General features: G+C 30.7%; 1 long non-coding RNA gene across 2 annotated transcripts in view; it reads right to left on the reverse strand.

Moving 5' to 3' along the window:
• LOC122271401 (uncharacterized) overlaps positions 1-26,751 on the reverse strand; it is a 161,220-nt gene that overhangs the window by 116,430 nt on the left and 18,039 nt on the right. Inside the window, exon 2 of one of the 2 annotated variants that reach the window (XR_006226352.3) lies at positions 22,179-22,210. The exons of the other annotated variant lie outside the window; for it this stretch is intronic. This is a non-coding gene — a long non-coding RNA (uncharacterized LOC122271401). Of the gene's footprint in view, positions 1-22,178; positions 22,211-26,751 lie in introns of those variants that run through there. 2 annotated transcript variants of the gene reach the window in all.

Here is a 26,751-nt window from a genome sequence, read left to right on the forward strand (position 1 = left end):
TATGTTTGACATAATTAATAAAAATTGCGATTTTTACTCCCTGGAGCAAATTTCAAAAAAGAACCTATTTACAAAAAACAGTATAACATGGTTAGTATGATGGTTAATACGGAGTATGGCTCCCGGACGATGCAATACAGGCTGTACAACGCCTAGGCATGATGAGTATCAAATTATCAATCTGATCTTGGGGAATATTACGCCACTCATCAAGCAATGCCCTCCGAAAGTCCGGTAGACAGGTGGGAGGGGGTTGACGGGCTGTAATTCGTCGGCCAAGCATGTCCCACACATGCTCTATTGGATTCAAGTCCGGTGAGTATGCTGGCCAATCCATACTGGGTGATATCCTCTGATTGAAGGCTTTTGTCTACAATGTTTGCACGGTGAGGACGGGCGTTGTCGTCCATAAACAGAAATTCAGCACCCATGGCGTCCCGAAACAAACGTGTATGTTGTTCTAGAATGACATCCCTATAGATGTGGCCTGTCATCGTTACACTCTGAACATGCAGGTCAGTTCTGGAACCAAGAATAATTCCTCCCCAAACGAGCCATCTTGCACCACCGTAACGGTGTCGTTCAATGGTGTTGTTTTGGTGGTAACGGGTACCAGGCGCTCTCCATATGAAAGTCCGGCGAGAATCAGACTGCAAACTAAACCTGGACTCGTCGGAAAACATCACACAAAACCACTGTTGCGGTGTCCACAATGCATGCTCTCTCCTCCAGGCTAATCGCAGGCGATAGTGAGTTGCGGTAAGTGGAACACATCTGACAGGCCTACGAGCATATAGACCAATGTGCCCTAAGAGTCTGTACACGGTCTGCCTTGAAACTGTCGTACCGGTAGCTGAAGAGAGCTGACGAGACAGGTCTGATGCTGTGCTCCGTCTGTTTCTTTTGGCAGTAACTGCCAAATACCGATCTTCATTCGGCGTTGTAACTCGGGGGCGACCTGTGCTGTAACGTCTACTCACATTACCATCATCTTGGAATCGTTGGCAAAGCCTGGAGATGACACTCTGGGTGATTCCAAGTTTTTCTGATACTTCCAGCTGGATGCGTCCACATTCCAGTCGTCCGATGATTCTGCCACGTAAAAAATCATCCAAATGCTTCCTTTGTGCCATAACTATGCGGTTATTGCACTGAAAGGCTTTTAAAGCGCTTGTGAACAATTTTACTTCCTTGCCACCATTCCTTATCCCTCTCTTACACTCTCGTCATTGTGACGTACTACCAGCGTCATCTAGTGGTTTCCTGTAGTTTGGATATTATTCTTCAGGATGTGTGTGATAATTCCACAGGTGAAATTTTAATTTTAGAGTTTGATTTCCGCGTGATTCTGAATTATCCTTAATTTATGGACATGAGTGTACTTAAATGTTGAATATTTAGATATTAAAATTAATATTTCTAATAATCAAATTAAAATTGGTGTTTATGATAAAATGAAGGCTTTCATTTTTGGGGTTATTTTTTCTGTAATTTTGGAACTAATTTGCGCAGTAATATTTTCAAAAATTTAGTTTTTTCTCAACTGTCTATTAATAAAATTTGCAATAATATTGAATATTTTCAAGAAGCTACTAGTATTACTTTTAAGTGAACTTGAAAGTAAAGGATCATATTGCACGTACATGGAAACCAAGTATAGGGGAAGTAATGATAACCAATACGATCGAGGCTTAACGGAGTTGCCCAAGATAAGCTTTTCTACTATCAGAAGGTGCCAAATTTCTTTCTTTTCTTTATTTCTTCTTTCTGCACATTAAGTAGGAAGGTAGGTGTTTTTTTTTACTTCGCACTAGAGCTTCACAATGGGCAATTGGCGAGGGTCTGGGAAACATCCCTCATGATGATCCGAAGACATGCCATCACAATTTTGATCCTCTACAGAGGGGGTGGCTCCCCTGTTTTAAAAGCACGATGAACTGCATGCAAAGTCGAGCACACTACGGTAGAACAGTTTGACGAGGACCGATATCGTGTTCCCTCGGTCCTTACGCAGGCTGATCAAAGTAGTCACCAACCCGCTTACTGACCTCAGCCAGTGATGGTTGACTTTTGTGTTCTACTCGGAACCGTGTCCTTACGATCAGTCCACTGCCGGACGCATTAAGTAGGGGCATGATGCTTATGATTTCCAGTTTATTTTATGACTTTCTGAATGCATTGTGCTTTTGATTTTGACAAAGGAATATATTTTAAGCAGTTTTTATGTAAATTATTTTTCCTTTTGAAACTAGTTCATGTATTTTGCATTCATTTTACTTTTGTATTTTGATTTAGTATTTTGTATTCTCATTTTTTTCTGGGACTTCTTGCAAAGTCTTTTTCGGTACAGAGAGAGCAAATTTTAGACATTTGTTCAGCTCTCGATAGAAAAGGTTCCGTACTATTTTTATGACTTCCGGGGCTGGAACCCAATGACGACGTCAGCTTCGGTTGTCATTATTATATTTTTCATTTTTTTCTTTATTGTTCACAATTTGATATAAGGCAAAACATATGTATTTTTTTAAACTATTTAACCTACATATATGCTAAAAGTTATAAATGCAATAGATATATTTCAATTTTTTTTCATTTTTCTCTCGTTGGAGAATGATAGATAGTATAACTGGCCACGTTTAGTTTGACTAAATCATGAAAGACACTTTGCAATCCCTCTGGTTTCATTTATACATATAAAAAAATAGTCGTCTTTTTTAACATGTAATCAGGTTTAATGGATAGGATTTGAACTAACATTTTATCCATATTGTTTTAATCAACTTTAAGTTCATTTGTCAGATGATAATCTACTTTGCAAAAATAAAAAATTAACATGTTTAAAATAAATCACCGCATTAAACTTTTAACGAACAAATTTATTCGAGGAAAAGATCATTTGTTAAGAAAATACACCTAAATCGCTACTTAAACAACAACGTTTAAATCTTACTAATTTAAATAAAATGCACTTTAACAAAAGAAATTTCCCTCAAAATAAGTGCATTTCTCATTAACTTGTCTTTGAATAAAACTTAAAGTAAAAGATAATTTTCCCATCTCACAAAAAAAAAAAACTTTTGTTCTAAGACCCATTCTTATTTCGCTTCATGCCTTTAAAAATAAATTACCTCAAGATTGGAAGGCAAGCATTTCGTCTCACTTTACAAAAGAAATACATGTCATTTAAAAGTTGCATTTGAATATTAAGTAAACTTCTCAAGATGCATATATTTCACTCCGAAAAGTCAAAATCTTCCTCGTATATTTTAATGATGGAAACAGGACGATTGAGGGAGAAGAAATATTTAAGGAAAAAATCTTGCTGATACCCTCAAGTCATAAAACGAAGCATTCAGATTTGGATACCAAAAAGATGGTCTCATGGATTTAATGGTAGATTACTACATATTTTCGTCTTAGGGCCATAACTTCTCAAAGATGTTATCGCTGTTAGGATGGTATTCGTTACAGAGATTTTTCTTTCCAAGATAGTTGTATTCACCAAATCAGCTATTATCGCTTCTCTTAGAATTTTTTTCCTCACTACATTCTAAGCCACTATTCAGAAGAGTTTGTCTATTCGGAGTATTTTTTATTTTATTTCTTTGAACCTAGGGAGAAATAGGTATTGATCTTTGTCGGAACTTCGATTAGTTTTTCAAATTCACGCTTTCAAAATATTCTACCTTATTGAACAGAATTTTTTGCCGTTGGCAATTCAAATTTTACGCGACATAACTTTGTGCATTTTTGACGTCATTCTGTGATCGAGTGGCATCTAATTTGGATATTTGACTCTACTTTTTAGCATAAGATTTTTTTTCTTCCACTTTTGACGTTTTTTTGCTTGATGGTGTGAATAATAGCAAGTATAATATACTGCATAAAATTTATTTTAAAATTCTTTTTATAAAATGTTGATACATTTAAATTAAAAACTATATATTGTTACTTTTTTTAAAAAAAACTTATTCAAATGTGTTGTGTAAGACAGGACTTTTATTAAATGTCATAACCAAATTTATTTTGCTAAATAAAATGCAAATCTGTGCGTTAAAATGTAATAACATTTGAGTACTGACAATTTCCTTTTCTAGTTATTTCAATAGCAAGAAAAAAATAAAGTCTAGTTCTTTTCACAAGAGAGTTCTAATAATTGATAAGAAATATGTTTAAAAGTAATATTTATCAAGAACATGAACCGAATGCAAGTTTTATTTTCTAAAGGAACTAACTTTAATGTAAGCAATATATTTTGATTCAAATATATTGTTTCATGGATAAGCCGAAATTTAGCTTTAGAAATCTATAACGAAAGTAGCTAGTTGCATTTAAAAAAAATGTTTTTTGAGTTAAAAAGTATTTCAATGACTGAAACAACAATATTCTATATGAGTGTATACAGACAGGAAGTAATAAATTTACATAATAATATGAAAAAAAGCAGAAATACGCATTTTATAAAAGTGCTTCAACGAAATAAATTTTATTAAAATACGAAATGAGTAATATAATGTTATAAATTTACTTTTCAATTGTAAAGGAGTGAAATATACGTTTGATTGTATTACCATAAATAGCCTATAAACGCTACCTACAATGCTATTATTAGAATCCTGGTTGATATTTAAAATTGATTTTAAATTTAGTCGGTTTGCTCATTTTAAATACACGTCACAGCTTTCCCCCTGTTTAGTGAATTTTAGATCTATATTTACGTTATGTTATCTTTGTAATGTGTTCTACATTTTAGATATTTTTTAATCTTATTTTACATATCAAATTACAATTTCAAATGTAGAGTCTGTTTTTCTATATAAAACCTGCTGAATGAATTGTGTAATAAAATATAATGATTCGAGTTGAGACGACGGGATCTCAGAAAAAAAATCATTATTATTACTGTGAAGTATTTATTAGAACTTGATACATAATTTGATCCATAAGCTACGCTTAAGCATTTCTATTATTCAAGATACATTTATAAAGAAGAGAGGACAAGTGTAAACAAACATAATATTTATATTATTTATCGCTGACAAAATCTCTGCAAATTTTGACAGATTAGCAAAACTGTGTAGCGCTTCTTAATGTATTTTCAAGATAAAACACTAAATAATTATTTAACAAATAAATAAAAAAAATTTCATGGTGAAAAAGTAAGAAAATTTCAAGTGTAAAATCTGTTTCTCTGTTACATATTCACCCAATGAGCTGTTTATTTAAATATAATATGTCTGATAAAGTTAATACACCTCCTAGAGTATTAATACTTATTAAACTTCCTGTTACTTGCAAGAACTGGGGGTGTGGTAGATAACGTATCATAAGTACCATATAAAAATAGTGAAGCATTTTTTTAATGCTTTGATCCATTTTTGAGATTTTTTTGTCATCTTAATTTGGTGGCCCAGAGGAAAGACGGCTTGTCTCCCAATTAGATGACTCAGGTTCGAATCCTAGTGATGACTGGTAGGTGCGAATTCTGCTCCAGGCTCGCACCGATCACTAGTTAACGTAAAACTAAAACTTCTTCAGTGATAGACGGATCATGGGTTAGAGTCCCCTTGCTAACGAGCTAATTGTGAGAAGTTTTCGTTGTTTCCGTGTGATGCAAATTCGGGTTATTTTCGTCAAAATGTCATCCTTGAAGGTTATTTTCTCCTGGTGCATGATGCAAGAGTTTTTTTGTCTTCTGCGTCAGGTTCAATTTGCATGTCTATGGAGTAGAAAATTGATAGTCGCATATGCAAAATCAGGTCTGCTGTTCAACACCGATAATGGAATATTGTTTTCTAAAATAAAATGCTTTCACATTACACTGCATTTTCATGTCATGTAAATTATTTTAAATTTATGATTATGATTGCTTGTCTTTCACAACAATCAATCTATGATAACGGTTGTTTTTCTTATTTTTATTACTTTTTTTAAATCTAGTCTTCAATATCTGCAAACACAAAGTTGTCAAGAGGTGTGCTGTTTGCACTATAAAATGAGATAGAGACACTATTATAATATAATAATGATGATAAGATTTTGATGCGGCTGAAATTTTATTACAAACTCAAGCAGTGCGAATGGCTTATAAAGAATTAGAGTAAATAATTTAAAATTCGTGCAGTGATTGAAAATTTATGAAAATTCTTTTTTTCCTGAAATTAATTCATAATTTAATATCTTAGAGGGGTCAATTTTATTATACTCCTAGATTTAATGCACAAATATTTTTAATGGTCATTTGGTTTTATGTGATTATTAACTATAGAAAACAATTTGGTTAACAAAAAACGTCATAAAATATCCCTTCTTTGGTAGGAGACAAAAGAACAAGTGTTAAAATAAAAAATTTATCCATTAAAAAACCCTTTTCAAAAAACTTGCTAAATAAAGTTGCATTTTAGTTTCTTGATGTTTCTAAACTGTTTTGCACTATTATTTTTTACGAGTATATTTGGTTTAATGTGGTTACTGACTACAGAAATCAATTTGGTTTACAAACAATGACAATCTGAATCTGACCCTAGTTTGGTAGTAAACAAAAGAACAAATAGTGAAATGAAAAATTTATACAATAAAACACTTGCTAAATAGTTTCATTTGTTCATTTAACTTGCTCATAGTTTCAATAGTTACATTTTAGTTTCTTGATATTCCTTAATTTTTTCGCAATGTTATTTTTTTGCTCATTTGGTTTTATGTGTTTACTGGCTATAGCCAGTATAATTACGGCCTAAATCTGACCCATCTTTCGTAGATATAAGAACAAATGGTGAAATAAAAACTTTATCTAATAAAAAACTTATTGAAAAACTCGCCACATTTCAATTTCTTAATATTTCTAAATTGCTTGGATTAGCCAATAGTGAAAAAAATAATCCTGAATTTCTGTTTTATTTTTGAAATTGACTTTTTTTGTAGTCTATATCATTCTAAATTTAAATAAAAATGTGAATAACATTTTATTTTTTTAAAGGAATAATCAGAAAAATTAGAAAAGTTCTTAATAATACGAGATAAGACTATTCTAAATTCTTCAGAAAATAAAGAAATGGCCCAGATGGGACTTGACACAGTTTCAAATACAGGCTTAATTAATTCTATTCCCCTCTAGATATTCGGTAACTTAGATGGTTGGTAATGAGTATGCGTTTTTCCCAAATCGATAAGAAGCTCTTGATTTGGCTGAACTATGTTAAAAGACCCACACGATGCAAATGGCACTTTTGGATTCAATAGAAATGGTTTGGAAATAAATTCTTATGAGAGAACTTATTTCCACTAATGATCAGAGCAATTTCGTTTTCAAGAAAGCAGGATGTTGTGCTCTTTATGTTTCTGTTATTTACATTGAAAAATATACAAAGCAACTTCCTGCATTTTAAGTTCTCAAAAGACTATTGAAGTTGAAACAATTAGAGGTATAAACCATAAAAAAAAATGGTTTTAACTTTCGATTTTGCTAAACAAAGAAGCGAAAAGTAAATATACTCACTACAAGGAGTGTGAAAAAAAGGACAAACTAGTTTGTTAAAATCTGGAAAATAAATATTTAATTATATGGGATAGTAGTTTATAAGTTCAGAGAAAAAATGGCATTTGTCAACCTAAATGAAAACTGTATCATTTATTTATTTTAACACATTTTGATAAATATAATTGAAAAAATAATTAAAGGTATATGCAATGTAGAGTTTGCAAACATTTATTTTTAATTTAAAACTCTTTGGAAACTATGTTACTTTAATTGCATGATGTTTATATTTGTCTTAAAGCAAATTCAAAGATACTTCCTTTATACTTAGCGTCTTTACTTTTAGTATAATTTTTTATTCAATAATATCTATTTAGAGTTTGTATTAAAAAAGAAAAATTCTCCTTATATGATCCTTATTCAATTGCAATGTTTGTACATTTTTTACAAGATTTGGTTTCCTAATTTTTTCTAGGGGACTTTTTCTCTGTTTATTTTCTGAACTAGAGTGGGAATTATTTTAATTAATTTCCTAAAAATATCCTTGTTGTATAATCTTCATGTTATAAAATTATGCTATGTTATCCCGGGAAAAGGAGCGCAAACTGATGATCAACACCAAATGAAATTCATTAATACGCTGCGAAACAACGTTATAACTTTTGTTAGAGATATAACACTTTTGATACTTACCCATTGAATGTTTATTACTTAACTATTTACGCTTTCTACTATTCTTTTTAGGATAAAATTTGAAAGAACATGATAATATTGAGCTCTCGGATAATTAGTATATAAATTATTATACTATGCATAATACGATTATTTTAATTTAGGCACGGCTGTATATGTTGTTGTTGTTGACGTATGCCTGTTTAGGCCGACGTGTGCGATTATTCTTGTTTTCCAGTGGTGCCATCTGTGGTCAAGAATTCGACATCTGCCACACCCATACGTCAAACCCGCTTATAGGGCGGACCCATTCATACATCCATTCATTCATCCACATATCGTAATTTTGACCTGAATCAGAGAATGATCGATCTGCAATCCAGTACCCCTAGATATACTGATTTGCTATGGGAACATGGAGGACTTTACGACTCGACAGATTTAACGCGCATCAGTCACCATTTACTACACGGGGATGTTTCAGTCAGCGGGTTCAAACCAACGAACTCTCGGACATGGGCCCAGCGTCCTACCAACCGGTCTATCCCGGCCTCACGGCTGCATATAATAATATTTAGTTTTATTTTGTTTTATCGGAGGATACACACAAAAGTTATATGTTACGTGGAGGAAGAAAGAAAATGAGCTCAAATCGTCATTTTAGTTATATGAGCAAAACTTTCTTTTAAGGACTTTTTTTAATTTATATTTTGATGATTCAAGGCAAAAGCTTACTAATAACTGAATTTGTAGTTCTTGATTCAAAGGCAAATCTACCGCTTGTTTGATAGCGTTGATTACTTAAAAGTGGCACAGCAAGGGCTTTTATTTTCAAACAAAATTAGCAACTTACTCAGTTTTTATAAACATTTAGTGGATTTCTGCTAGATAGAAGAACAGTTCTTGGACATAACTTTCATAAATATCGTAAACAAGCAGAAATCGTTTTAATTTGAAAGAAAAATAATATATTTATCCTCGTCGGAAACGAGGAATATAATGATTTGTTGAACAAACTGAAGATGCACATGGTTTAGTGATGAACAGGTGTCTAGTTGTTTTAGAAATCAGAACTCATAGAATGCATGGGTACATAAATTAACCACCTCTTGTCCTTACGGCTTTACGGGTTAAACACTAAATGTCCTCTTAGTGGTTCAGAATCATCCTAGTGGTTCAGAATCAGATTTCAACTTTTGTTTTTTGTAGATAAAATAAGACTGCTGTTGTCTCAGCCTTCTTACCGGTATTGGAAAACAGTTTTATTTATCGAATAGTCAGCTTTTAATGTTTATTTTCTTTTATTGAAACATTGACAAAACTCAGAAGACAGGAAAATTCTCAGAAGACATGGAAAATTCTTAGTAAAAGAACAAACACGCACTCCAGAAAATTTTTTTTAAAAGAATAACCCTGAGAGTTAAATCGAAGAAAATTGAAAAAAAAAACTTGGGAGACGGCCTACGATTAGCTCGACTTCAATAACAACCCTACTTAGGATTTCAATGCAAATATTTTGTAGTTGAAAAATATTATGATTCATATAATAGTTTAAGGAAATATTACACCTTACAAAAAATTTTATTAAATATTTTTAAATCCATAAAATTAAGATGAGAAAGGAGTTTGTTCTGAAAATAAGTCCAATGTAGACATTTGTCTCAATTAATTTTTTATCCAGTCAATATTTTGCTGCAAATTTTGACACAATTATTTTACCCGTATGCGTTCAAATCTATTATAAATCATTTGATAGTGAAGCAAAAAATTCTAAAATAATGCTCTTATGGTGTTAAATTCTTAAAAAAGCATGGCGGCCGTTGTTGGGCAATCAACAAAAATTACAAAAGGAAACTGATAACTTTCAAGAGGAAAATATTAAGAAAAAATTTTGGTGCAGTAAGAAGAAACGAAACCTGGAGAATACATTACAACTATGAATTACAATAAGAATACAAAGAACCTAACATATTAAAAATTATCAAGGTTTCTCAAATAAGGTGGCTAAGACATGCCTCTCGATATAGCGACGAAAATCCAATTATAAAAATAACCTCCCAAACACTAGATGGAAAACGAAAAACAAGAAGACCTACAAAATGGTTATATAGAGTAGAGAAGTGGTTAAAGGACTTGAGAGTTCGTAGAAGGAGAAATATAGCATCGAATAGATCTAGATGTGGTAAACTGAGTGAGAGGTCTTGGACAGAGACCGGATGTTGTGCCTAAGATGAAGAAGAAGAAATTCTTAATTTGCTTAATAATTGATACTTTAGACTATTTTTATTTATTGTTTTAAATATTAAGTTATAGAATGCTTTAGATCAATATATCTGTTACCTATTCTACGATTTCATTCTCTTTTTATCTTTTTTTTTAACTCAGCATTTATAGATTTTAATGCATATGTAATGGGCAAGCCTTTGCACATGGTTGTGGGACTACTGAAAACAAGCCAATACTGAACTGTTTGTGAAAGTAAAGTGGTTTAATTATTCACGTAAATTCTTCAAGAGTGACTAATAAATCTTTTTTTAGTAATAACCAAATTAATTTTTACATTAGATTAATTTCGTAAAGTAATTAACTTACATGTTTTTATCTTTGTTGAATTGTATTTAATACATGCGATTCACTGATTTTCTTTGGCGAAAAGTTTAAGAAGTTTTAACATCACACACTCTTACTTTCACTACTGAAAATGTTGATTACCAACGAAATTTTCTAATTTGTAGCAGCTAGAAAATGCGTTCTTCCTAATTATTTTTATTAGTTTAATCACACAATTAATGAAGCATTCTTTTCTACTGACAGCAAATAAAAATTTCCTCAGACTTTCAAATGCAATTTAATTAATAGAATAATAATTATCTTAATTATTAAGAATAACGGAATTTCTATTGTAGTAGTTTGTCTTTGAAACAAAGTTTTTACACAATTTGAAAATAGTTTAATTTTTAATTAAGGACTAATAATTATTATTATACTAGCTAAAGTAAGCATAGTTAGGAGTATTTATGTAAGAATGCATTATTTTGGCTAAAATTAGTTTTATTTTGATTTTGCTTGTTTTTTCTTGAGGGACAAAATTGTATTAATTGCTCACATAAGCTTGCATGGGCTGATGTGGTCAAAATATTTATTTAAGAAAAAGTAAGATTAAAAACACATACCCGAATATTCTTACAATTAAAAAGGAAGATAAAAATTATGTCTTTATTTAAAGTGTCTTAACCTTTTCCTTAACCTTATGAACCTTTTTTGTTCACATTAGCCTTCTGATATATTTTTTTTTCTTTTTGTTCAAAACTTTGCATATATTTTTATTTAATTTGATTTTTTACACGAAAAATTAGGCATGTTGCTTTAAAAAAAATCATGATTTTCACTTGCTTAGTTAAAAAAAACAACTTCTATTATTTTACTAATGATATTTTTTTCGAGTTCTTTATATTGGTATAAAAATAAAATACTCACAAAGAAAATCATATTGCCCTTTAGAAACCATAAAAATACTCTCTTAAGCCACATACCATAGAACAAATCTCAAAGTTGCATTTTAGTATTTTTATTTAAAAAAATGTTGAGGTTGTTTTTGGATTCATGTGACTTCACATGACTTCCATTTTCCTTCCTGTTTTCAATGGAAGCCATAAAACTCAATGCTACCATCAGTAAATGAACATACATTCTGGAACGTTCTACGGAGAAATGGTTCTAAAGCATCAGATATGGAATTTTGCTCTTTGGATAACGGGGAAAGATATAAATTTTATCCTTTGAAAGAAACCATATCGACTGATATTGAATCCGCCTCGATGGGCAGCATTTCAAGGTTTATTGTTGTTTCTTTTCCCTTTAGTTTTCAGTCAAAAAGGTCTATTGTTAAGTCAACGCAGAAGCACCAAACCAGCTAACGCAAGCGAGCTACCTTCTATAACGACCCCTTTTTCTAAGAAAAAGAGGTTATATCACAAGGAATATTTTTCCCAGTTTCTATGACAACGTGCTGGGGATCTTTTTTTATTTACTCGCATGATTAAATTGGGTGTTTCACGATGTTTGTTTTCTTTTTAAGCTCTTGTTTTTTTTTATTTTATTTCGTGGAGTGTCTTTAGTTTCTTACTTTACTTCAGAGTTACTAACGGGCAAAAATGATTTTTAAATTACTTAGACACTATTTTGAATCACGCAGATGTTTATTTCGAATTGTGATCGAAAAAGAAATGATACTTGAAACACAAAAAAGCGTAGCATGTTATGTTGAAATTAATGTTTCGTGTTTACTTACTTTCTTTCAAAATGAAAAAAAAAATGGTTTCATATTAGTGAGATAAAGTAAAAAAAACTTATTTAATAAAGACACTTAAGCATTATCTTCACTGTAGGTTGTTTGTGATACCGTTTCTCGAATCAAAATGCTTTAAATGAACAATACTATACTTATTTGAAGTCCTTACATTTTTTTATTGTCAATAATTGATTGAATGTATATTATTAACAAGAAAATTTTACTTTTAATAAATCGTGCATTGGTACAATTTTTGACTCTCCAGGCAACGTGAGATTCTGTCTTTCTTCAAAATTTTTAAAAATTCTATTTCTACATTTTTCCGACGTTTTATTTTTAAATGACACAAAAAAAGAGCATATGAAAAACTTGGATTAATATATAATGTTAAACTACTATTTAATAGATATTTTTAATCATCATAATATATTTATAATGCAAAATTGTTTTCCCCACCTGATACAGAAATGAATTAAAGAGAAAGCAGCCTAAGTTGTAGCTAACAGTGAAATATATCCCCATGGTGATATAAACCAGAATAAAATTTAAAAGTGCTTAACACATTGCTAGCGGGTCACGTAAAAATACGTTTTTGAAATATTTGCAATCCATTCAAAAGTGGTAGCAAAACTGCTTTGTTCCCGCTGTGTTCTTCAAAAAAATTTTTTTTTTCTTGATTATTACAAACATTAAACCTTTCACGCCGACTGTCACAAATACGTGCCAGCATAAAACCGTATCTATCAGGGCAAAAAAATAAAACTGGAAACCAAAGTAGATCTTTAGCAATTTATTTGTGGGCGGGTTCATAATTGTTTGATTTATTTAATTCATCATTACTTAGTTCAAAATAAAATTATTTAGTTAACCCCTTGGGGACAGGTGATTCAGAAAAGCATTCGCACAAAATCAGAATCAAGTTGTAATTAAATAAAAAACGGTAACTTAAATGCAATCGTTGCTAATTTGACTGACTTACTTTGCTTTTACTTTAATTATTGTTAGCTTAAATATATGTATAATCAATGTTAATTCAAAGTATAACTAAATAGTTTTATTTTGAACAAAGTATTGGTGAATTAGATAAATCAAAGAATTATAACTCCGCCCACAAATAAACTGTTAAAGAAATACTTTGATTACCAGTTTTATATTTTTACCCTAGTTGATACGATTTTATACTGTCACGTATTTGTGACAGTCGGCGCGAAAGGGTTAAATCTTGAACTAACATTTATTATATCTATGATTAAACTGACAGTACTTAAGAAGGTAAAGGGAAAGTAAGTCTGTCAAATTAACAATGCCTACATTTAAGTTACCGCCTTTTTATTTATTTACATCCTGATTCTGAATTTGTACGAATGCTTTTATGAATCACCCGTCCACAAGGGTTAATGATTCAGCATACATGTAATCTGTACTACAATAGCTCGTCGTAATTTTTTTTAAATTGAAGCGGTAGATATAGAGACAAGTTTGCCCTAGCTTTTATGAAATATATATATATATATATATATATATATATATATATATATATATATATATATATATATATATATATATATATATATATATATATATATATATATATATATATATATATATATATATATATATATATATATATATATATATATACACTATCTACCAATAAGTATTTATACACCAATGCAAATGACTATATCTGCTGTCCTGACTTACGTCACGCCCACCGCCGGTATAAGTCGTGTAGGGAACAACATCGGCATTAGTCCCATGCAAGATGACTACCTCACTATTTTGGAAGACAATGTGATGATTCCTACGTTGTGGCAGTTTTACGGGGTGAACCCCTGTTACTTCCAGGATGCCAAATGTCATGTTGAGAGGGTCACCAAGGCTTGGTATTTTTAATTTTATAACCGTTGCTGAACAGCCGACCCAGTTTTATGGATTTACGGCTACTAATGTTTAACAGCGTAGCGTTGTAATTTTGGATCCAACCCAGAAGACAAGGGAACTCCTGGATCGAGAATTGGGAGAAATTTTGCCTTCGTGGAGGACTTTTTGATGGAGCTAACCCGCATTCGCGTTACATGGAGAGGAAGACCACGAGAGCCTTACACGGTTAGCCTGACGGCAAGGGGACTCTAACCCATGATCCATCTACCACAGAGGATATTTCACGTCAGCACTGCGGTCGATGCAAGGAGGATGCGTAATTCGTATCGACTGGGATTCGAACCCGGTTCGCTGCTTTGGAAGGCGAACGCTCTGTCCCCTGAGCCCTTGCAACTCAAGGCTTGGTATGGTGCCAATGGGGTCAATCGAATGGAGAGGCCTGCCCAAAGCCCAGACCTGAACCCTATCCAGTACCTCTGGGACGAGTTGGATCGCCGAATTAAGGGGTGTACTACCAGTCCAAAATCGGTAAAAGAACTTGCAAGTGTTCTCCAAGCCGAGTGGAAGAAACTACCACTAGCTGTCACACAAGGAGTTGTGGAAAGCGTGCACCGGAGTGTTCACGCTGTAATTGCCTTTCGTGGAGGCTCTATCAACTATGGATTATGAATAAAGTTTGCTTTTCTTATCAATCACACGTGTTCTTTTCAATCAAATGTAATTTCAAATTAATTAATACATAATATATTATATTAAGAAGATACCAATATACACAAAATATTGGCATCTTCTTAAATATATATGCATTAATCTTCTAAAGTATTACTATTTCTCGAAAAAAATAGTAAATAAATGTGAATCCATCCTTAAAAAAAAAACACGTGCATCGTCATTTTTTAAGAAAACCTTTGAAACAAGGATAACACGACACGCAATATAATAATAATAAAAGCAGATAAAAAACTTCGACGGAAATAACATAAAAAGATTCGAATGAAAGTAGCGAAATACAGTTTTCTACATCTTTGTAAAAATCACCTTGCTTGATTTTTTTTAAGTTAGATTTGTATAAAACATTTATCGATAAGACTCTAGAAAGCATTACAAAGTTTGGAAAATTCTATCTAAGAGATCACATACAACAGTTCAACGATGTTCTTTTAAGGATGAACCCAATAACAAAAATAAAATAAGACTACCCCTAGTGTTGTACGTTTACTGTTGCCTACTTTTGGTGTTATTCAGATTCAACAGACGTTTCTAAGGATGTAGCAATAGTGACAGGCACACCATTATTTCCAAGGCAATATTCTTTTGTATTCGATCCTTCTTCCCAAAATGTAATCTTTTATCTTATTTTTTTTCTAAGTTTATTTCTAGAGTAAATAAGATATGTTCCATTGAAGATCTCAACGAAATCGATTGTTGAACATTCCCTCTTTTTTGTGTAACGACATTGAACTTGTTTCAAGGAGATTATGCTTCGGAGAAATGGTTATGTTTGTTAAGTATTGCACAAGTTTGAACTTTTACGAATGTATAAATTTGATTTTATTTAAACTCTTATGAGTTCTTGTATTTCAAGTAGTATGTTCCGGAGAAACACGTTGCATGAGAAATGCGTTACGTGGTGGAACTGAAAGACCGTTTCTGGATCCGTATGTAATGTTTCAACAAAATGTAAAAAAAGTTTCTTATTTATATGATAATACTAAAAAATGATATCGACTTATTTTCGTATCTTGAAATTACATGATAATTTCCGTAATTTACAATTTGAAACCAAATAATTTCAACTCCCCACACCCTCGGTAATAAATCTCATACTTCTGACGATTCAGTCGCTCTTGACCAGCAATTTGTAAATTTTGTGATTAATTTTGTCATAAATCACATGATTTATGACGAATAGCTAAGTCTTAAATCTATGACGAAAATTTTTCCTCAACTCGAAACCTTATCATAGTGCATTGTGAGAGATTTTGTAATCAGAATAATGACTAGACAAAAATAAAGTGCCAAATCCTACTCCGTGGGCATGGGTGTAATTTGTCTCTCTGTTAGTCAATTTGTCTGTCTGTATGTCCTTCGTTTGTTGTTGGAGTGACAGCCTAAGAGAATGCGATTACTGGAAATTTCAAATAATTTTAATGGCACGAAATTATGAAGTATTTTTTTTTTATTAAATTTTTATTTTTCATGAAATTAGTATCCTCGAAAAAGCAACAATAGTTATTTCGTCATTTTGGCGAAATTTTAACAGGAGCATATACCAGGAAAGATTTCGTCGAAAAAGAAGAAAGTTTCGTAAGATTTCAGTATCATTTTTTTACAATGTTCTTGTCAAATTGAATTTGAGGCAAAAAAGCATAAAAATCAAGAATATTGTTGGATAAAATATGAAACCAGGAAACATATTTCCGGACATAAATTTTGCTAACTCTTTAATTACTTTTGAGGATAGTTGGATGTCCTAATAAATTCACACTCAATTGTGTGTTAGATTCTCTTAAGAAGGTCTTTTTTGCCAAATTAAGCAAATAAAACAGACAGATAAGTAATTTAATCAACAGATGTAACGTTATAATTAGGATCTAATTCATAATAATTTTCTATAGACCATTTTCATCAAAAATTCGATATGCACTTAGATTAGTATTTAATTGCTAAATTTTATGGTTGCGTAGATGAATTGTTCTTATTCGTATCAATATTTATGTTTAATTGAATAAATCCTGAAATTTAATTTTCACTAAAAAGAAATTAACTACAAGTACAATACAATGTGGTTCAAATATATAAATATAAGATTCATTAGTTCATATATGCATTTAACACGTTCACGCCGGGGTGACCCACCGGTGGGTCACGCTAGATTGTCTCATCTTGGCAGCGCACCGGAGTAAAAACTGGTAACAATAAATTTCATTTTTTAGTTTTTTTCTGGGAATAATAAAATCCATAACTACCAATTGTTTTTAACGGGTGCAAGGTTTATATTGAATTACTTCTTCGCCGCGAAAAATTTCCTTACAGTGAATTGTTATTGTTGACAATAGATTAACTCCTCCCGCTTATTATCTAATATTGAAATAGTTCTACTAGTATTTTCTCTTTTCCCGTACCAGTATTTTCACTTTTCCCGGCGTGAATGTGTTAGGGTTCTCAGTTATGCATTTAGGGTTGCGTGAAAATATTTAATTTTTACATTAAGTAATATTTTCCACCACTTTCTGAAATCTTCCCCATCTACAGTAAACAATGGCAGCTGTAATATTAGTTTTCAAATGCAGTATTAAAGCTCGATAACCCTTTAAGACACAGGCTGCACGATTACTCGGGTTAGATATTAACCTAATATGTGTATAGTAGTGATATATTTATTTTAGAATATTTAAACTGAGTAAAAGTTTTCTTCTTTAAACGCTGTCATTTTAATATTAAAATTGCCCATTACTAAGATAAAATTATACTTAAAAAATAATAATGCCAGTGCGTATAAATTATCTTTAATTTTTTAGAAGAGTGTTAATAACAAAATATCTTTCCCAATATTTTTACGTTTTGAGCTATTTGCACCAGAAAAAATAATTTTTATCAAATTGCAGATAATGTATCAGTACAAACAATTAGTTTGAATATTATCGAAAAAAAATTATACGTATTTATAAATTGCCGGGAGGTTATTTTTAAAGGAAAATATATTGAAAATGGTTATTAAAAATTTGTGATATGCCAGTAAACTAATATTAAGGCATTAATTTTGACAATTTTTGTTGAACATTGATGGCATTTGTTGGACATTTTTAGCTATGTAAAAAATACCTTTATGGAAAAAGTGGTTTGTTGATTTGCATTTGTGCTTAAACTAATTTAATGTAATCTAGATGCCACAGTATTATAGTGTAGATAAAAAAAAATAATTTAAAAATCCAATAGTGTCTAAGAGTTGTTTTTAATATTATATAAGAAAAATACCATATTTTACAATTTTTATGCTCTCTTTGAGGGTCAATTTTTGCATAAAAGTATCATGCTTTAATTAAGCATTATAAATAGTATCATGATTAAATTATTTATGATGTTCAACTGAATATCTGTCTTAATACAAAATATTGAAAATGTTAAGTTAAATGTTAATTCTGTATCATGAACATAAGAAATACCTTGTTGTAGATTTTTTATTCTATCTTGTGGTATTTATCATGTATCAAAATACCTCGTAATAATAAATGGCGAAATTAGGCAATTTTTTTTAAAAAAAAAACATCATGTTCAACTTTCTCTAGAGGTGAAAGATACTAAAATCTGCTTTCCACAAAAATTACTTTTTCGTGACGTGTAGGGATTTACCTTAGTCGTACCGAATTAAGGGTTATATACATTAAGCAGAAAATGATTTGAGGATCTAATTTTGCGAAAAGATCTCATAGTATTTGAAAAACGGAGTATATAGAAAGTTATTTTTAAAGCAAAAATAAAGATATATTTTAATTGAAAATCGTTCAAAGTTTGATTTTATTTAAAACGGTCACATTAAAACGCATGCTTTTTTTATTACCATATAATACCTTGAAGGAACAGAGATTAATCGTGCGCAAAATATTACAAAGTAAGTAGTTTGAATAACTTTTGATCCAATGATTATCATCTACTAGAACTCAAACGTAAGGGTTCGAGGATCTAATCTTGAATATATATTAATTAATTCGTGTGATGTTGTTTAAAAAAATTGTACTTAAAGCATCAAACAAGTAAAAAATACTCGAAAATCTTTGAAATTTGATAAATATCACGCAAATTATTGCTCGAATAATTTGACTTCCTGATTTTTGATAACTGGTTTTTGTGGCATTGATTAAGAGTTAATTGTTCCACTAACTTTTTTTAATATTATTTTTTTATTTTATAATCGTCGTTAAACAGTTGACCAAATTTTGGGTTTACGACTATTAATATTCAACTTCGTAGCCTTGTAATTTTGAAGCAATCCTGAAGACAAAGAAACTTTTGAATCCCCCAGAGGTATTGACTTGCAATGGGAACATGGAGGACTTTGTGACACGACAGATTTAGCGTGCATCAGTCCACATTTACTACACGGGGAGTCTTCTGCCAGCGAGAATCGAACTCACGGCCTTTTGAACAGGTCCTAGCCCCCTACCAACCAGGCTATTCCGGCCCTGTTCTACTAGCTTGAAATAAACAACATACTATCGCAACTAATATCTTTTATGTAACATTAATTGAGAAGGGGAGGGGATAAAAATAATAAAATCCTTTCTACATAAATTTAAATAGAGATTAATAAAATATTTTAGACACAAAACAAAATAAAGCAACAAAAAAGGATTGGGAATGATTAAAAAGAAAATAAATTTATAAATTAATAGAAATTTGAGGAAAATATTTCGTTTCTAACACATTAAGCGTATAATGTTTAAATTATTCCATCAGGCCACGGTCACAAGATACTAAAAATTATTTTACATCATTTTTAAATCTAGTCATATATTTTCCTGATTGAATTTTGCAAAAGTTTAATGCAGCAGCAACGTTTAAACTACCTTTATGAGCTCCGTATTTTATCAACAAAACATTCTCCGGTAATTTCTGCGCTTTAGGTGGAAAATGGCTTTGATGCCACGCCGAAGGCCTTTTACCATGAAAACTTATATATTTTCCAAAAGTTCTTGCTTCATTTACCTGGAATAAACTGACTTCACTTCAGTTTTGAATGCAAGGCTCAGCGCAAAAATAAATTTCTAAATATTTTTTTTTTCTATTTCGATGAAAATAGGTACGCAGCATCAAGCCTGTTATGCTAGTATAGCTCTCTTAATAGATGCTTTCCAAAAGCTTCGAAATGTGGAGACGATGCGAAATAGAACCTCATAAACAGGAAAAAGGAAGTGTGCGATTGCTGCTTCGGAAAAAGTTATTTATGTAAAATAAATATTTATTTGAATTTTCAGACGAAATCAGGAATATTTCCGGAAAGGGAAAAAAATCAATCAATCAAAAAATAAATTTTTTTTGTTGCTAAAACGCTGTTTTTTTTTAAATTCCTTTTCTAAATTAAATCTATTAGTTTAAAAAAATTAGTAATTATTTTATAAAACTTAAGCAATTAAAAAAAGTCAAAAAATTAAACAGTTATTAAAAAGTTAAGTTTACAAAACAAGATATTAAAAATTAAATATTACAATAAAACATTTATTTTTATTTTGTTTTTATTTATTCTTCTCCGAAAATTTATTGTCTTCGTCATTGTTCTTGCATATTTCATGAATACTTATTCATATTATGTTATCAGAGTTAATTCATTTAATACTTTTTCGATGCGTTCAATGTTTATTGAATTAAGCAGCATATATACCTGCCAACATTCACTCTTTTCGAGAATGGATTTTCCAAGTGGTAGAAAAAACAATTACCGAAAAACTGCCAACATTCACACTTTTCGAGAATGGATTTTCCAAGTAGTAGTAAAACAATTACCATTTTTATTAAATCTTATTACCGTGAGTTATTAAATCTTTGCTTTACATAACTTGCCACTATGCGGCTACCTAATTTGCAGCAAAAATTCTGCAAAGCGTATCCCAAGCTTATAAAGATTAGCTATGTCAAAATTAAAGTTAAAACAAAAACAAGTCTGCTGCATGAAACACGTTCATATTGATGGGATCACTTTATGTTATATTACCTTAATTAATTACCTTCGAAGATACCACTTACTATTCTACAGAGTGGTAGTCAAATTGAAAATAGGAATTTTCGAGACTTTTTGAACAATTGTGAAGAAAACTAGACCTACCTGACTAGACTACCTGAAGAAAACTAGAGCAAAGTAGCGTTTCATTTAAGCTTTTGAAACATTTACAAGTAGTTCATGCCTGCCAACTGCTATGATTTTTGCAAATTATTTTACAGATTAAGTAATTTTGCCAAAATTTTAAAAGCTTTGCCAGGAGAGAGCTGCAGGGCTGCCAACTTTCTACTTTTTTTGTAAAATTTATTCTAGTGGTCGCTAAGTTAATATTTTAATTTATTATCTTTTATTCATTTAAACTTAGTTTCCAAACCACTACACATAAATGATTTAAAGGTTCCTATGCATCGCCACTGATTTGTTATTCTTCTGTAAGCAAATTTTCCTTTCCTAAAGTTTATGTTAAGTCACTGTTGTTAATTTCACTGATTTAGAATTTAAATGCTTGCTATAAAACATGTTCTAAAAGCATTCCAATGGTGGAATTTAAACAGTTTGTCCCTCTTGCCATTTAAAAAAAAACACGTTATTCCTTAAAAAAGTAAAAATTGTGGTCAAAACATTCCACTTATTTTTTTCCTTTTTCTTGTAGATATAAGATAAGTAATTATACCATAATGATAATAAAAATATTTATATTTGAATCATTTCATCATCAAAGTGATAGAATTGAGGAAGAAAGACCCATTTGGTTAAAAATACAACTTTATGTAAAGGCATATTTTACTTCATTCATTAATTTGATTTTGGAATTAACGGATTAATAATCTATAGAAATCACTTCTTGCTTCAGATCCCCATTAACTCATACATTTTTCTTAGTTTCATTAAATAGATTTCCTGGTCGTAGTGAAAACAATCAATTGGTGTTTTTTTTAAAGCAAAAGAATCTGTCTTATTAAAACCACAAACATTCAAACATTACAATGCATTTACCAAAAACATTGCATATTCACAACTTCACCAAACATACAACAATTTTATGTATAAATTGACATGTTCTGAAGTTATTATTACGAATTTATAAAAATTCCATTCAGTTTCAATTCCTTTTTTCCTTCTTTTCGCTTCAATTCTCTCCCTCCAATAAAATAAAAAAACCTTTTAGCAAAACCTGAAAAGATGGAAAATATGGATAATCAACTTTTAAAAGATTGGTAATTCATTAGCTTATTCTTTTGTACATCACTTTTCAAACATATAATTTTACGTATGAAAAAATTGCAAAATACTAACGCAGCTATAAAGTGCATTAGCATTGCACGTTTTCCAAATGTAACATGCTATGTTAAATACTCGGCATCTTTAGTTAGTTAATATAGATCACGTTTCCATAAACCTGCAGACATTCTCTGAAGTGTAATTACAAAGGGCGCATCTAAATGTTGTGTGGGTTGCAAGAATCAGATGTGCCATGCGTAGCATATATGAATATTTACTCGATGTGTTCTACTAAGTACAACTATATGTCATAATATCTAGCGTTATAGCAATGTCATCGTTTAAAACGCCCTTTAATCGAATGGTCCATTAATCAATCATTTGTAAAGGTAACATAAGCTTTATATGATTAAATCCGTATGATATTCAAGACCAATAATTGAGTAATGATCAGATGGAAGGCAGAATTGAAATTGAGACATTTAACTCTTCATATGCTACTGGGAAATATCTGCTTCAAAAATTATTAAGAATTGGTTTATTTCATTCAATTACCATAACGTAATTCAAAATGAGTTTGCTCACAATTCAACAAAATAATAATAAAAAATCTAATGATCATAAATAACATTGAACTGAAATTAAGACAATGGACTCTTTATAAGCTACAGGGAAAATTCTGCTTCAAAAATCACTAAGAAGGGAATTTTTTTGTTCAATTTCCATAATGTGAAACAAAAAGAGTTTGCAAGCAATTCAGCAAAATAATATTCAGAAATTCTCACAGTCAAAAGTAACACCGAATTGAAATCGAGATATTTAACTTTAAACGTTACAGGAAAATATCTGCTTCAAAAATCACTAAGAATTGAATTTTTTTTTATTCAATTACCATAATGTAAAACAAAGAGAGTTTGCACACCATTCTAGACGATAATAATCACTAAGAATTGACGTTTTATTACTTAATTACCATTATGTAAAGCAAATAGAGTTTTCGCACATTTCAACAAAAGAATAATATTAAATACTCATGGTCAAAAAGTAATGAATAAAAATCAAGACGTTTAACTCTTTGTATGTTACAGGTGAATATCTGCTTCAAAAATCACTAAGAATTAACCAGTAATTTTATTTAATTATCATACTGTAAAACAAGGAGAGTTTGCACACAATTCAACGAAATAATTAAAAAAAAAAAAAGCTCCAAATACTATTTTTTCTAAGCTATCCTTGAATAATGCTGACTGTGCTTGTGTTAGATGAATTTTTATATCCATTTACTCGTAATGCTTTTAATTTAATGCAACAGTTATAACAAAATCAAGTAAGCTTTTTAGTGCAATTGTTTTTACAGAGTAACAGAGATTACGTATTCTGGTAGAGAGATAGTTATGGATAATAGCTATAAATCAAATCGTTAACAATATTTTATTTTAAATGATAATTTTGTGACATTGTTGTAAGCACAAATATTAGGAGGGAATATTCTTAACTAATAAGTAGAATATCAGAAGAGAAAAATTATTTCAAGAAGAAATAAAAAGTTTTGATTCTAAAATATAGAGAAGAAGTAATATTTGCAAAAAATAAATTGGCGATCTTGAATAATTGTATTTGGCCAACCTCTTTTTTTCCATTGTTCTGAACACAGAGTAATCTCCCCTGGCATAGGAGTGAATGATTACTGTCTTATGATAATAATTCCTGGCTTTATTTGAAACTTTAAACTGGATATAGGACGGTAACAGTGTTTTCAGTAAGCAGTTTATAGGGTTTAGCAGTGGGTTTGAGAGAACCAATTGAGCACGGTTGTTTGCTGATTTAAAGCTGAGCTGACCGTGAGGGTCTTCTTAATGCTCTCCAGTGGACTTAGCCGTTTTTTTTTGTCGAGGCTCTCGTCCCATTCGGTGTTATTTCCCATTTTCGCTACTCCATTCGGTACTATTTTCGATAGCACCCATAATATTGTACTATTGTCGTCTATAGTGATGAAAGTATGGAACGCTAGCGTTCTACCTTGATTGGTCTACTTACGGATTAATATAAGCTGAGCCTAGTCTCATGGGCTTGAAAAATGGAATGACGTGATTGCAATTACGGATTAAACATTTTGGAGGTACCTCTGTATTGTTTAAAATTCATACCAAATAAATTTTAAATAACTACACCGGCATCTCATAATCCTCTAAAGTGATCTTTTATGGCTCGGTTTTGTTTGACGCCAATAAACGTTAATTGTTAAATTTCATTGAGTTCATCTAATTTCAGCAATGGAATTGTTTTCTATGAGTTATTTCGGGTATTTGTTTTTAGTTATTAACTCGTTTAAATGTAATTGCATAAGTTAACGCATAATCCATTGCACAAAGATAACTACATACTTATGAGGGACAACTGTTACTTAATTATGAGGGATACTACTTAATTATGGGTTATAACTACTTAATTATGTAGGATTGTAATTCGTTATTAAATTTAACAGCTAAACTGTTGTCTTAATAACTACTTAATTATAAGAAAATCAAAAATATAAGTATATTATCGAAAATTCATTATCTACATATACTTTCAATGTACTGCAGCAGCAAGGAATATACTTTTTCTTCCATATAAATTTTACAATTGCGTTGTCCCTATTCACTTCGTTGAAAAATGAAACTAATGATCACAAGATGAAGCTGAGTACGGATCATTTTTATCTACAAAACTAATCATTGAGAAAGTATTATGACTAAATTGAAAAAACAAATTTAAAATTTCAACATATATCTTGATCTGCATATATTATAGTATTTCATTTCAAATATCACTTCAATATAGAGAAATAATATCGTAGATAGTAAGCCAAAATTGAATACCTATCCTTACGTATAATTTTCGTCTTTTATTTACCATAAAACTTTAAAAACGAAATATCTCTTTAATAAATTTATTAACCAACAGGATTGCAGAAAAAACACGTTCTTCACGAAAAAAACGATTCTATTTGGTTGACAGAGAAGTAATAAATACTTAAATCAATATTGTAAATGTGAAAAAAATTCCATCACTTTCTTAGTCCCCAATTTATATATAAGAAGACTATCACGTAATTAAACTAATTTTACAATTATTATGTTCTGTTTTAAAAATTGAAAAGCAAAAATTACAAACTCAATAAATCTATTGCTTAAAAAAAATCTAAACTTGTTATGGAGTAATTTATTATTACACACTTAGTTAATAATTTACATATATTTTGATTGTAATTACACATTTAGATTATAAAAACCACCATCATCTACAAGAATTATCTGGAATTTCACAAGAATTTTAAAAAATGTTAGATTATCTACAATGCAGGATTCTAATATTCCATTCTGATATTCGAATAAAATAAACTTGCAACTAACATTTAAGCAACTTTAAAGAAATCGGTTTTTAACACGACCAAAAACATTTTCTACTTCTAGAGCTTTACAATTTAATTCATTAGATAAAATACTGTAACTGTGTTTCAAAGTTCCGAATGTTCGACCCACATTGCTATGCATTCCTTGTCGCATTCATTTGCATTATAAATGTCGAGAAAGGACATAGCTTCCAGAGTCGCTCGACGTTGATTATCGCCAACTGTTACATGAGAATAGATGCTATCAATCTCATCAGAGAAACCCGCATGCACAACGGATTCCTGAAGCTAGACTTCTGCACGAAACTTTATTTACCATCGGTGGATCTTTGTTATAGCTTTTATAGATAATGTAACAATACTAATAGTTTACCGTTAGCGAATTTTAGGAATAACGTTTATAGTTATAAAGATTTGAGAGTAATATATTTTCACCTGTCAGATTTTGTTTTTTTATAAATAATTTAATTGAAGCAAACTGCATGCATTTTCGATTGTTGAACTATAAATTGTTTTAACTAGGGAAAATCGTTTTTATGGTTTCATGGCACAAAAATAGAAAAAAGGATCTTTAATATTAATTATGTTGTTGTAGTCGGCCATTAAGGCAGAGGCGGTGCGATTGTTCTTGTTTTCCAGTGGCGCCATCTATTGCCAAGAAGTTGACATCTACCTCACCAATACGTCACACCCGTTTATAAGAGAGACTCATTCATACGTCCGCAGATTGTAATTTTGATCTGAACCAAAGAACGATCAATCTCCAATTCAGTACCCCCAGAGATACTGATTTGTTATGGGAACATGGAGGACATTGTGACCCGACATAGTTAGCATGAACCAGTCACCGTTTACTATACCCGCTGGATTCGAACTCCCGTTCTCACAAACTCGAGTCCATCGCCCTGCCAACCAGGCTATTCCGGCCAATATTAATTATGGTTAGGGTTTATTAACTAATACCCAATTTAGTAATATACCTAAAATATTATAATTAATTCTAAATAAATTTAAGATGAAAGTAATGGGGAAAAAATAAATTGTTTTAATTATTTTTGAGGAATTTTAAAATTACTTCAATTTAATTTTATTTTTTTTTA

Source organism: Parasteatoda tepidariorum, chromosome 12 (assembly GCF_982258835.1).
Source record: "Parasteatoda tepidariorum strain Cologne lab strain chromosome 12, Ptep-v5.0, whole genome shotgun sequence".
Taxonomy (NCBI): domain Eukaryota; kingdom Metazoa; phylum Arthropoda; class Arachnida; order Araneae; family Theridiidae; genus Parasteatoda; species Parasteatoda tepidariorum.